This window comes from Mirounga angustirostris, unplaced genomic scaffold (assembly GCF_029215605.1).
Source record: "Mirounga angustirostris isolate CCGP_5_RB_7025 unplaced genomic scaffold, mMirAng1.0.hap1 SCAF_4, whole genome shotgun sequence".
In the NCBI taxonomy this organism is placed as follows: domain Eukaryota; kingdom Metazoa; phylum Chordata; class Mammalia; order Carnivora; family Phocidae; genus Mirounga; species Mirounga angustirostris.
The window spans coordinates 118,729,754-118,743,625 of record NW_026991712.1 but is presented as its reverse complement, the minus strand read 5'-3'; positions in this window follow the sequence as shown (position 1 = coordinate 118,743,625).

Genomic DNA, 13,872 nt, shown 5'->3' with positions numbered 1-13,872 from the left:
GGCTTGTATTTTCTTTCTCTTAGGAACATAAGTTTTTAATTTTGACAGAGTCCAATATATCATTTTTTTCTTTTATAGATCTTGTTTTTAGTAACGTATCTTAAGAAATCTTTGTTTAATCCAAGGCAGCAAAGATTTTTCTTTCCTCTTTCCTTCTAGAAGTTCTATAGTTTTCGGTTTTTCATTTAGGTCTATGATCCATTTTGAGTGAATTTTTGTAAATGGTGTGTAGATTGAAGTTCTTTTTTTCCCCTTCACCATTTGTTTAAAAGACTACTGAAAATCAGTTGTCCATAAATTTGTGGGACTACCGGATTCTGTTTTGTTCCATTGATCTATTTCTCTATCTTTACATTAGTGCCATGCTGTCTTGATTATGATAACGTTTTATTAACCTTGAAATCAACTAGTATTAGTCCTTCAACTCAGTTCTTCTCAAAGTTGTCATGGCTATTGTAGGTCCTTGACATTTCCATATGAATTTTAGAATTGGTTTTATCAATTCCTACAAAAGAACCTGCTGGGATTATGACCGAGATTACATTAAATCTTTAGAGTCAGTTTCAATTAGTTGATTTGTTTTCCTAGTATGGTTCTTATTTTCCTGCTTCTTTGCACAACTTGTAATTTTTAATGACTAGCAGATATTGTAAATTTTATCTTGTTGGGTGCTGATAGTTTTGTGCTCCTGTAAATAAATATTCTAGAGTTTTGTCCTAGGATGCAGTTAAGTTACTTGGAAATAGTTTTATCCTTTCATGTCTTATTGGACTAGCCCAGAGCAACGCTTAGTCTAGAACTACTTACATTCTACCACTGAGCCAAAACCCTTCTGTGTACCAAACCCAATTCCTGTAAATCTTGGGCTTTTCCAGTCTGGCTGGTGGGAGGGGGTACTATTCTCAGCCCTGTGTGAGCAGTGGGCACTGCTACCTCTAACATGTTTAGGCATTTCTTTCCCCAACTTCAGGCAGTTTCTCCCAGGCAAGTGCTAATCAGTTCTCAGCTGAATACTCAAGGGGAATCTTTTGCAGACCTCTGACCTCCATACTCTGTCCTGTGAACTCCAGCCATCTTAGTTCCCTGGACTCTCAGCTTTACCTCCTCATCTCACAGAGTCCCCTGCTTGCTCTGAGTTCCCCTCTTAGAACTGTGGCCTGGAAACTCTCCAAGGTGGTAAGCAGGGTAATCATAGAGCTCATCTTGCTAGTTTCCTGTCTCTCAGAGATCACTATCCTTTGCTGCCTGATGTCCAGTGTCTTGAAAACCACTCTTCCCTATATTTTGTCCATCTTTTAAATTTTACTGGTAGGAAGAATATGGTCTCCATCTAGGTCACAAGTGGAAGTTCCTCACCATCATTTTTTACCAATGTTTTGTAACCTCAAGATAAAGCTAACACAATTTTTAAACAATTATGTCATTGATCAAAGTTTTTAGTAAACAGCCATTATAATTCACTTATTTTTCTTATATGTTGTCATTCAGGAACTGTGCCTTTTTTTTTTTTTAAAGATTTTATTTTTTGACAGAGAGAGACACAGCGAGAGAGGGAACACAAGCAGGGGGAGCGGGAGAGGGAGAAGCAGGCTCCCGGCCGAGCAGGGAGCCCGATGTGGGGCTCGATCCCAGGACCCTGGGATCATGACCTGAGCCGAAGGCAGATTCTTAACGACTGAGCCACCCAGGCGCCCCATGGAACTGTGCCTTTTGATTCTAACCAGTGCAGGATTCCTTTTCCATCTGTAACAAACAATGTTACTAATAAAGGGAATGACTGAATTAGCACTGGACCATAAATGCTTCCTGTCCTTGTATGCCAACTCTGATTTGTTATGGCCACCAGATTGTGTTGGCTCATAACAGCTTCTTTGCCACACCTTCATCAATAACTAAAAACGAGTGGAGAGGAAAAGTTTTAAGTTAAGAAGTTGTTTCAAATTTTGGTTAGAGTGCTGAAACATTCTCCGAGAAGCATAAGGCCTGCTGTGTGCCCGACACTGCTAAGTGTTTTACATACCTTATCTCATTTCCTTCTCTCCCAAACCCTATGAAGTAGATACCATTTCTAGTATCCAATACTTACAGGGGGAAACTGAGGCCGAGCAAAGATACATTTGCCTAAAATTAACAGCTAGTAAATAACATAAATGGAATTCTAGGCTAGACAGTCTAATTCCAAAGCCATCTTCATAATCACAATCAATGTCGTTTTGGCATCCATAAAAAATGGAAGAGCAGAAGAGAGGAGAGCTCAAAAACAAAACAACCATATCTGTGGGATTTTACTGCATGATAAAGATGACACAAATTAATTTAATAATTATTGCTGGACAACTGGCTATGCATTGTGAAAAAAATACTATATCTTACAAAATAAAAAGATATGATTCATACATTATTTTATTTTATTTAAATTCAATTAATTAACATATAATGTATTATTGGTTTCAGAGGTAGAGTTCAGTGACTCATCAGTCTTAGATAATACCCAGTTCTCATTACATCATGTGCCCTCCTTAAGGTCCATCCCGCAGTTACCCCATGCCCCCACCTTCCCCTCCAGCAACCCGCAGTTTGTTGCCTGTGATTAAGAGTCTCTTATGGTTTGTCTCTCTGATTTCGTCTTGTTTTATTTTTTCCTCTCTTCCCCTATGATTCTTTGTTTTGTTTCTTAAATTCCACATATGAGGGAGATCATATGATAATTGTCTTTCTCTGATTCACTTATCTTGCTTAGCATAATACCTTCTAGTTCTATCCACGTCGTTGCAAATGGCAAGATTTCATTTTGTTTGATGGCTGAGTAGTATTCCACTGGATTCACACATTTTTTAAAAATTAAGGTAAAAAATAGAATTAGTACTAAAAAGAATGTAGAACACAGGAGGAATAGGTTCCTGTGCCAGTCAGGGTGGGCTAAGTTGTGCTGTAGGAACACAGACAACCTCAGTGTCTCAGTGCCTTTTTACAATACAGGTGCATTCCTCCTTCATTTATATGTCCAACACAGATCGATGGGCGTTCCGCTCATCGTGGTCATGCAGGGACCCAGACTCCATTTCAGCTACGTTTCCACAATCACCACAGCAGGAAGAAGCAGAGGTTTCCAGGTGGAAATAATTAGTGTGACTTTGAAGAAGCCACATAACCTATGGCTGCAACCCATTGGCTAAAACAAGCCCCATCAAATGTTAATGTCAAAGGGGTTGAGAATAGTGCAATCCAATCAGAGGCCTGGAAGGAAAAGAAATTAACTCTTCTGAACAGCCTTAGTAACTCTTCCTTTGTCTTACTCCTCAGTTTCTTGAGAAGGCTGCTAAATGTTAGTACTAGGCATGATCTTTGTTTTTGTAGTTGCTGTTGACTTGTGCAAAATTCTTTTGATTATAAGTTTTATCATATATATATTTATATGATGTTTTTATATTTCTATTTTTGTCGCATCATTAAAAATTCTTTTTAGCAAGTTTTCTTCTTTACAAGTTTTCCTGAGTGTTTATCAGGAAGAATGTCGAATTTTATCTTTTAATATCTATAGAAATAAGCACTTCTTTTTTTCTCTTTCAACCTTAATAATTACCATGTTAATGAATTTTCTACTTTGAATCATTCTTACATTAGAGGGGAAAACCCTACTAAATCACAGTTTATTATTATAGTCTATTATTTTGCTTAAAAGCTTCCAGATTAATATATTTCAAGTTTATTTTGAATGTTTTCATTATCATATCTGAAATCAGGCTACATAGTTTGATGTTTTTGTTCCATCTTTATTGATGACCTATATAATTCACCAGTGAAAACTACTGATTCTAGTGTCTCTAAGAAAATAAATTTTAAAACATTTTCAATTTCTTCTACGGTTGTTGGTTTATTCAGATTTTTGACCTTAAGTTGATTTTGGTTAGCTTAAACAATCCATTCTACCTATATTTTTTTTTAATGACAAAGTTGTGGATGGTCATTTTAATTATATTTTTAATCTCCATCTATGGTTATATATCCTTTTTCATTCATAATATTTACATTTGTATCTGTTATTTTTTTTTTCTTGGTCAGAACATGCCAAACATTTACCTGTTTTACTGACTTATAAAACTGGCTCTTGATTTTACTTACTAATTTTTGCCTTATTACTGTCTTATTCATTAATTTCTGCTTTTTATCTTCCTATTGTAATTTGGTTCAATTTCTTAGATCTTTTCTAGTTTCTTTGGACAAAAGCTTAGTTTGTTTCACTTCAATTATGATCATTCTATGTTCTATCTCTACTGTCTCCTTAACTGTCACAACTTCTATCCAACATCTAAAAGGTTTCTCTCTGGAGTAGGCGAGTGTGTGTGTGTGTGTGTGTGTATTTTTTTTTTTTTTAAAGATTTTATTTATTTATTTGAGAGAGAGAGAACACATGAGAGGGGATAGAGTCAGAGGACAAAGCAGACTCCCTGCTGAGCAGGGAGCCTGATGCGGGACTCGATCCAGGGACTCCAGGATCATGACCTGAGCCGAAGGCAGTCGCTCAACCAACTGAGCCACCCAGGCGCCCTGTGTGTGTATTTTAAAACCAATAATTTGACAGACATTCACGCAAAAGAAACAAAATAAGTTTCATGAGGGTAGGACTGTTCACAAGGTCAAGTGCCGTGCTTTAAAGCATTTGGTGAATGAATAAATGTACCTGTTCCTTCCAAACATTTCTCTGGTTCTTATCTCTGTACCTGGAATGCCCTTTCCCATTTTTGCTCAGTAAGTGTGTCAATTCTTCAAGACTGGTTCTGGGTCAATTTGCCAAAAATCAACTGCAGAGAGCCTAACTTTCCATGAGGCCAATTTGCCAAATTTTCTTGTTCCTTTCAACTATTTATAAAGTTTATAACAATCCACATTGGATGGGACAGTTAAACATTTATGTAAACTTTCAGTTGACCAGTTTTCATTTTGTTTTCCTAACAGCATTTTAAGGAATGTTTAATTTGTCTCTACTCAGATTCCTGCTGCTACAGCTGGAAAGAACTGAGACAGAGGAAAGGGACTTCTACAAGGGCAAGACGAAAAGGAGGGTCAGCATACATTGTTTCTCAGGCAGACAAGATGTTGGCAGAAGAAAAAGGATACATTCATAGACTATATAGTCAAAAGAATATATTCTCAAATGTAATTTTATAAATACATTCTTCTTATAAATAAGAAGATGCACCCAGTTTCCTCCTCTGTTCCCTAAACATTTTGCCCCATTTCACCTCACCTCTGTAGTCTCCTTCCTTCTGGGAGGGCTGTTCTGTGTGCTGACTCTGCTTGCTGTCTCTTCCCAAGTCGTCATTCCATCCCTGCTCCTTCCTGTGCCTGCAGCAAGGAGCTGGGGCAGAGGCAAACCCAACATTCCTTCGCATACTATTATGGAAACAAAATGAAAACTAGCCCATCAAAACTAAAGTAATGAAGAGAACAAGTAAATCCATAGAAGCAGTTATTTGGTGAATTGGACTCATTTCCTCTAAGACCTCACTCGCATGACCACTTTCTACAAAGCCTTCTCTGACTCTCCTTGGCTGAATTGGTGGGTGCCATTATATCCTGTTCACACCACCATTACATCACTTAGAAGTGATTTGAAGATAGAAGCATTCTTAGTTATCTGATTTCACAAATAGCTCACTTTCTAGACTCTTTATTCATTCAACATCTACTTAATAAAAAAATTTCTTCACTGAACAGATATTTATGGAGGTGGGCACAAAATGGGAGAAGGGGTCAAAAGGTACAAATTTTCAGTTATAAAATAATAAGTAATGGTGATATAATGTACACTATGGCGACTATAGTTAATAATACTGTATTTCATATTTGAAAGATGTTAAGATGGCAAATCATAAAAGTTCCCTTCACAAGAAAAAAATTTCTTGTAACTGTGTAGTGATGGATATTAACTACACTTATTACGGGGATCATTTCATAATATATACAAATATTAAATCATTATATCTTACACCTGAAACTAATATGTTATCTGTCAATCATATGTCAAAAAAAAAATACTTGAAAAAAAAACACAGACATTTACTGTGAGTTGACTATGTGCTAGAAAATAGAATAGATGCTAAAGATTAAGGTTAAGTAAGTCCAGGTTCCAGTCCAGAGATCACAATCTGGAGGAGGCAGACCAAGCCTCAGATATCTTTATATTCACCCTTCCACTGTGCGTTATGGTTGGCATAGTCTGTGCTCAGTAGAAGTGCTAAGCATATTACAGGCATGTTGCCACTAAAAGAACTAGAACTACAAGTTCCAAGTACACTCACAGGTGTTATAACTAACATTTAAAAATAGCAGCAGAAAACAGTTCAAGTCGAAGAAAGTTTATGAGGAGGCCCTGAAAGCTACATTTTCTAATTCACCAAAATATTCAACAATACAAAAAAAAAAAAAAAACATACAAAGAAAATTGTTTAGTGAGATACATGATATTCAGAATGTCACAAGAAGCAAAAAAACATGGGATAGCCCTGTATTTAAAGTTTGGGTTCTGAAACAAGGTACCTGCTGTTTCATTTAAGCTTCAGGAATAATAATCCAATAACTATGTTCAAAATCAGATAGGACATATTAAATGATCCGTTAGGTGTAAACTCACTGAAAAAAATGTATTAATTCAGCCATGATTGAGTTCAAAATGTAACCTATCAGTCCCAGGATGATAAAAATTAAACAGGGTAGAAGCATTCCAGGTTCAAGGTCTTATAGCTTCCACATGGCTGATCAAAAACATGCAGAAACACATAGTAATTTAGGAAGTTCAGTAACATATAAAAAAAGACCACAATAAAATTTAATTCAAATCTGACCATCAGGATCTTTGAAAACTATATCTAAATTAGTTTGGATATTTAAAAACAGAAATTATGTTGTCAGATATTCCCTCAAGTAACCCTCTTTTAAAATAAACTTCATCAGAAACCTAGGTGTATGACTGGTAGTCAAAAGGAAAGGTCTTTGGAATCTCCATCCTTAGAAATTCTGTTCAGTGGTTATAGGTAGTAAATAGGTTTGAGTTTGGGCACATTTTCAGACAGCATACATGTTAGATTGAATAATGTCCCCCTCCCCGCCCCCCCAAAATATACATGTCCTAATCCCTGGAGCCTATGAATGTTACCTTATAGGGCCAAAAAGGACTTTACAGATATAATTAAATTAAAGATGTGAAGATTATCCTGGATTACCTGGGTAGATAACATTTATTATGGTTATAATTTATAGTGGTATCATAGTTACACCTTGTCAATGTAACTATTTAATTTAGAGGCACAATAGATTAGGATAAATCCTGTAGTCCAACTGATGTGAAAGACAAAATTATCAGGATAATAAAAATCAACATTCTCTGCTCCAACTTTCCTGAATGAACTAGAATTCCCTTATTCCCTACTTTGGCTCAAGGGCCAGACTGTGCCTTTAGGCTATCAAAACCAGTTAGTCACACAATTGCCTCATTGATTCCCATTAAGTAACTCATATGCTCTGAGTTATAACTCGATCTAATTCAGGACCTGTCAGACTGTCAGGCCAGATTTCCATGATGCAGCCCCTGAACAAAAACATCCAAGGCCAGAGATTCCAACAACCTCTTTTATCCTGTAAATGTAAAGAATCTTTGGAGTAAGCCCTCTGCCCCATACCACTTCTTGGATAGCCAGATAAATTCTGAGAGGAGCAGCTTTGCTTCCTGAATTGCTCCTGATGATCTGATCATCCAACAAGTTCCCAGCTGTCCTCACTATCATTTAATCCATAGCCACACAATTTACATTGTTAATTAAATCTCAAGTAAAAGCTTTAACTTTATATCTTTGTAATTAAGAGACATTTATACACACACACACACACACACACACACACACGCCAAAAGCCTTTTTAATTAAAACCTTTTGGTGGAAATACTCTTTACTTTCCATTTTGGAGATGGTGAGAAGTATATGAAAAGTTTGATTCTACTCAGGGCATTTCTGTTTTAAATCAAACTAATTTTTCCATAGAATATTCTGTGATTTTCCCCTCTTAATACACTTCAGCCAGACATGTTCCCTTTGAAATTAATTCCAGTTTGTGAAATTCAAAAGATGAAGACTAGGAGGAATTTAATTTCATATTGGTGGTTTCTGTGGCTGGGTAAACATTATTAATGTGTTCATAATGGCACAGTAAGTGATTTAACTCACTAAGCACGATGGACATATGGTACCATGTTTGTATTAGCTCTGCCCAGTACATGAAAAGAAATCACTAAGTATAATCCATATATCTATTTTTTTTTTACTAACCCACTGCATTTGAATATGAATTTGTCACCAATAGTGAAGATCTCCAGTTAATAAGTACTATGGCAAGAGAGAATATACCATTAGATGTATAGGCTAATAACTACAGCGGATACAAAACGAGTGATTAACAATTTAATTCTACAAGTATTGGGATCTTACTATGTGACAGGTCCTGTACCCTGAACTGGGGATAAAGGAGTGATGAGCCAGATCCAGCCTGCTCCACGGAGCCTAGTGTACAAACGGGGTACCACTCTTGCCAGGCTCACCGTGTAAGTAATTGTGGCAGATAAAGCAGGCTGTCTTACTCCATATCCATTCCAACCTCCTCGCTGTACCGCTTAGGCTGGAAAGCTAAAAACTACACTTCCCAGACTCCCTCATAACCAAAGGCTAGGACGTGATGTGGGTTTCACCACTCAGGCGCACTTATCAAAGACCTAGATTCAAGCTAAATTAAACGGAGACTGGGGTAACTACAGAATTTGTGGGCCCATTCCTAAATGAAAATGCGTGGGCCCTGTACAAAGGCAGGAAAAAAACTTTCCTTCCTTCCGTGGTCTTTCCCACAAGTCCTCAGGGTGGATATTTGCTTGTTTGTTTGCTGTTTCACGTTGCTCTCCCAGAACGCGGGGACCCTCAGATGAGTGCAGACACTCATCTGCGCGCAGGGGCCCTGCCCACAATTCTGCGCACCGGCTGCTGGGTTTCGTCTCTCACCTGCTGCAGGACTGCAGCCTCCAGAAATCCAGTCAGGCACAGCTCTCTTTCCCAAAGCCTGCCACCCCGGTCCACGGAGCATGGGCCACTCGGAGAGCACTGTCCCCTCCACGGCCCGACGCCCTAGGAACCAGGACAGAGGCTGGCAAGACACTTGTCCCACCAGCGCGTCACCTAACGCTTGGTGGTACCGGTGGCCTGAGACGAGGACTTCGAGGACTTGCTCTGCCCGCAGACGCCCGGGGGCGCATGCGCCTGACTCGAACCGATCCTCCCCACACCCACACCCAGGCCTCCTCCGGGCCCGGGAGGCTGAGGTCGCTGGGTCGTGTCGGAAACGGGAGGCCTGCGTTGCCAGGGCATAGGGGACAGATTGGCCGAGAACTTGTCACAGGGAGGTGGCAGGAGGAAAGAGCCGAGGCTCCAAGCTCCCAGCACAAAATCTGTCCCAAAGTAAAACACAAATTTAACTTAAGAATTTCAAGGTGGCGGGCGCCTGGGTGGCTCAGTTGGTTAAGCGACTGCCTTCGGCTCAGGTCATGATCCTGGAGTCCCTGGATCGAGTCCCGCATCGGGCTCCCTGCTCGGCGGGGAGTCTGCTTCTCCCTCTGACCCTCCCCCCTCTCGTGTGCTCTCTCTCATTCTCTCTCTCTCAAATAAATAAATAAAATCTTTAAAAAAAAAAAAAAAAAAGAATTTCAAGGTGGCAACCTCAGAGCGCTAAACTCCAAGAACGGTGCCCTTCTCAGCGTGGGATCTTGAATGGCTTCACAAGTTACATGTTCATGAAGCTGGTCCTAAGTGGAGAGAAAGGGTGGAAGGCTTTCATTTTATGCCTTTGGATTATAGCAAAGGTATCAAGGTTTTTCACCATCAGTTTCCTGCAAAAATGTCAGGAGGAGACTGTGAGGTTCTTAGCCATGCAGAAGCTGTGTGATTTTGGAAATTGGGAGTTGCTCCTAGAAGCTCAGCATAGAGCCTGCTCTTATAGCCTTTCCAATAATTTTGTAGAGCATCTAATAGCTAGCAATAATTCCCATAGCCCAACAGAAGGGTTCCGTCACAAACAACAGAAACCGCAAGGGATACAGTAGTAGAATTCTGTCTGGAGAAGCATGAAATAGGAAGATTCCAGGAGTAAACTGACTGTAGTGGTGGCCAATGTTCAGACACAAAAGAAAGCATTTAATACAGAAGATGTCATTCAGTGCTAGAAGAAGAACTAATTACACTAAAGGAGAGGCTTCACAAAAATGAAATAGCTGTGTCATTCTTCACTCCTCTTTACAGCATGAGTTGGAGAGGATAATTGAAACAAGGCAGGGATTAAGTTCGAGAGTAGAGAACAGATGTAAATTATGTCCTTGCTTAGAAAAAGTAGGAATTGTCCCCATGATATAGTAGGAAAAACATGAGCTTTGGATTTAAGTAGATTTACTTGCTGTGTTACGTTACGTTGGGTAAGTAAATTAATTCTCCAAGTCTCAGATTTCTTCATACTATACTTCCAGGGCAGTTAGAGATAATACCTAAGAGGAACCTAGAATAATATCTAATACACAGTAGATACTCAAGAATTGCTGTTATTATGATAATAAAATAAAATTGTGTATAGGAAGAGGCTTAGGAATATGTGGATGGCTTTCCCAGGTCACCCCTACAGCTGGCTTCATCACTCAAAGCAACACCACCCCAGTTATCTATTGGATTCCTTGGCATCCATCTCCTATCCTCCCATCTATCCAGCTACCAATCCAGTCCACGCACTCATCCACCCTCTCAGCCGCCCATCTATCCTCTCTCTCTTCTAAAACTGGAACTGTCATAAAAGTTGGAATTCAATATTCAGAAGCCTCAAGATTGCTTAGTAGCCATCTATCACAGCAAGCCATGAATTACAGATGGGATTTACTCCAAAATAAAATTAGCTTAAAATCCATATACAACTTTATCTTCAGAAAGTTGCATCAACTTTATAGCAATCCCAGCGATGCTAAAAATTTCTGTGTTTGATGGGTGATGGGTCTTCATGTCAGCTCCATCCTCTGTATTGAATATTGATGAGGAATCCTTTTATACCTTTACATTTCCTCATCTTAGAATGTCTTTCCCTGGTTGATTTGATAAATTTAAGGCCCATTTCATATTTCTGCTCCTCTTGAATCTTCCAGCACTCCCAGCAACTGATCACTCCCTCCTCATTACCAACATTGTATCTTGTGCACAACTCTGCATAGCACTTCTTATAATAAATTGCAAATATATGTTTATACAGCCATATATTTGAGATCCTTATTTATATTTTTAAAAATCTGGGGCACCTGAGTGGCTCAGTCAGTTAGGCAGTTGCCTTCAGCTTAGGTCATGATCCCAGGGTCCTGGGATGGAGCCCTGTGTAGGGCACCCTGCTCAGCAGAGAGCCTGCTTCTCCCTCTCCCTCTGCCTGCTGCTCTGCCTACTTGTGCTCTCTCTCTCTCTATCAAATAAATAAAAACCTTAAAAAAAATTTAAAACTCTAACACCTAGCTCAGCTGGACACCTAGGGGTGCTTGGTACATGCTGAATTAATCTAGAGCCTTAACAGCAAGCCCAAGCCCTTCACTCCCAACTCCATCCCATATCAGCTCAGTCTAGGTTCCCCTCTTCAGTTATGATCAGCAGCTCCATCCATCCTTGCCTTTTTTTACCAGAGTTGTGAACCCAGCTCATTGTGTGGGAAAGCAGCACCTCACCCAAATCTCATCCTTCCATTCCCATGCTCCTGTTCTGTCCTGTACCCTCTCAGATGCATCCTAGAATTTAAAGAGGAAGATAAGGAGGCAAAAGAAAAAACAAAAGAGAGGGTTTAAGGAGGAACAGCATGATCAACAATGAAAAATGTAACACAAGGTGAGAGAGAGACTGAAGTGTCAAATGTATTGAGCCTTACCATGCTCCAGGCTCAAGCAAGATGTAAAGAGTAGAGAAACCAACAAGGCAGATGAGTCTCTTGCCGTTTTGGACCTTGCATCCTACCATGCTACATGCAATAAGTGAACAAATAAACAATGTAATCACTGCTCATAAGTGTGACAAAGGAAAAAAATAGGAAGATAAGACAATTACGTTGCCTATGATAGTAAACAGTTACTTATAATAATCCTAAATTATTGCTGTATGTCAAGTCTTGTTCTAAATACTACATGTGCATCTTATTTAATCCTTACAGCAACCCTAGGAGATATGTACAATTATATCCTTAATTATAGATGAGAAACTGAACCGCAGAGAGGGTAAGTGATATTCTCAAGGTCACACGCCAATGTATGTTCCAGAAAAAGCCTCTCTGGGAATAGATCTGAGGGATGCTAACAGACCAGCCAGGGAGAGAATCCCAGGCTATGAGAAGAACAAGTACAAAAGCCTGGAATTGGGCAAGGGATTGGGGGATTTGATGAGAGAGGAGACCAGTGGGACTGGATGACCAGGATTGAGATGAGACTGACAGGGAGCAGGGGCTGATCACTTGGCTGGCACACTGCATGAGGAGGTTGCTGGTGAAGCTGGAGTGACTTGAGCAGTTGCAAAATGGAGTTGTGGGGGTAGGAGGCAGGGTTAGTGGGTTGAGGAGAGAATGGGAGGTGTAGAAGTGGAGCCAAACATTCAGAACTACTTTAATAAGCCCTGCTTTAGAAAGAGGAGAAAGGATGGCAGAGAGAGGCAAGATGTGGGGTTGAATGAGAAGTTTAGGACATAGGAGAGATGACTTTCTGAGTCAGGTCTGAATATGCACTGAAGGGCTCAGAGTCAGTGCACGGTGGAGAGATTAGAGTCAGACTGGGGAAGGTCAGAGATTCCAGTGTGACTGGAGTGATGGAAGGAAGGAGGAGTTGAACGCTCATAAGCTCATAACTGAGATGGAAAAAAGCTGGAGAGCTAGCATCTCCTTCTTCTGTTCTGTCTGTGAAGTAGGTTCCCCACATGCTGTGTTCCATTCACCTGATTGAATACTCATGGCCAAATTTTACTAGAATTAAGGCTGAGACTCTTACTCCTCTAGGACCTTGTCCTTGTCCTGTCTGCCCATTCCCAGTTCAGGCTCCTTCTGTGGATTACTGCTCCTGGCTCCTTCTCTGCTGACCAAAAGGGGTTCAGTACAACAAAGTGCTTTGTGCCTGTTTTCCTGGGAATACCTAAAGTCTCAGAATGGCAGTAATATACGCTCAAAAATTAAAAGTAATACATGAGAATTGTTCTCTTTATCAAGGTACCTTGTGACAAATGGCTCAGTATGTGTGTAAACCTCATACCATGAGATGATGCCAAAGGAATTCCAGAGCTCCGTTATCAAGGAAAACATTTCTGCATTGGGTGGAGTGAAATCTTACAAACAGTCCCCGCTGGGAGCACTGATTTTGTCAACCCAAATTGAATGGGATCATAGATTCAGACAGATAGAAAGTTCCACTGGTGCAAGACATTAGTGAACATGTTCAATAAAGCTCTTATGAGGAAATGACATGTTCATTCCAAAACACTTACCCACAGCATTTTCATCTCCTTTGAGAAAATTGTATTGGTTGTGTTTCTCTCCATTAATCATAAAGATAATTAGGACAATCCATGTAGAAAAGGATGGGTTACTTGCATTACTCAAGATGAGTTTTACGTTAACAATTTACTCGTTTTGAGAAGTAAATTCTTTCTTCCTATGAAAAGGCTGAAATTGTTGACATAACAATTATAAAACTTTCTCAAATTTTCAGGTGTAAGATCAGTAATGTCTGAGCATCTGATGTATTAAATGGTGATTATAGTTGCTAACGTGGCATCATATAGCTGAAATTTGCTA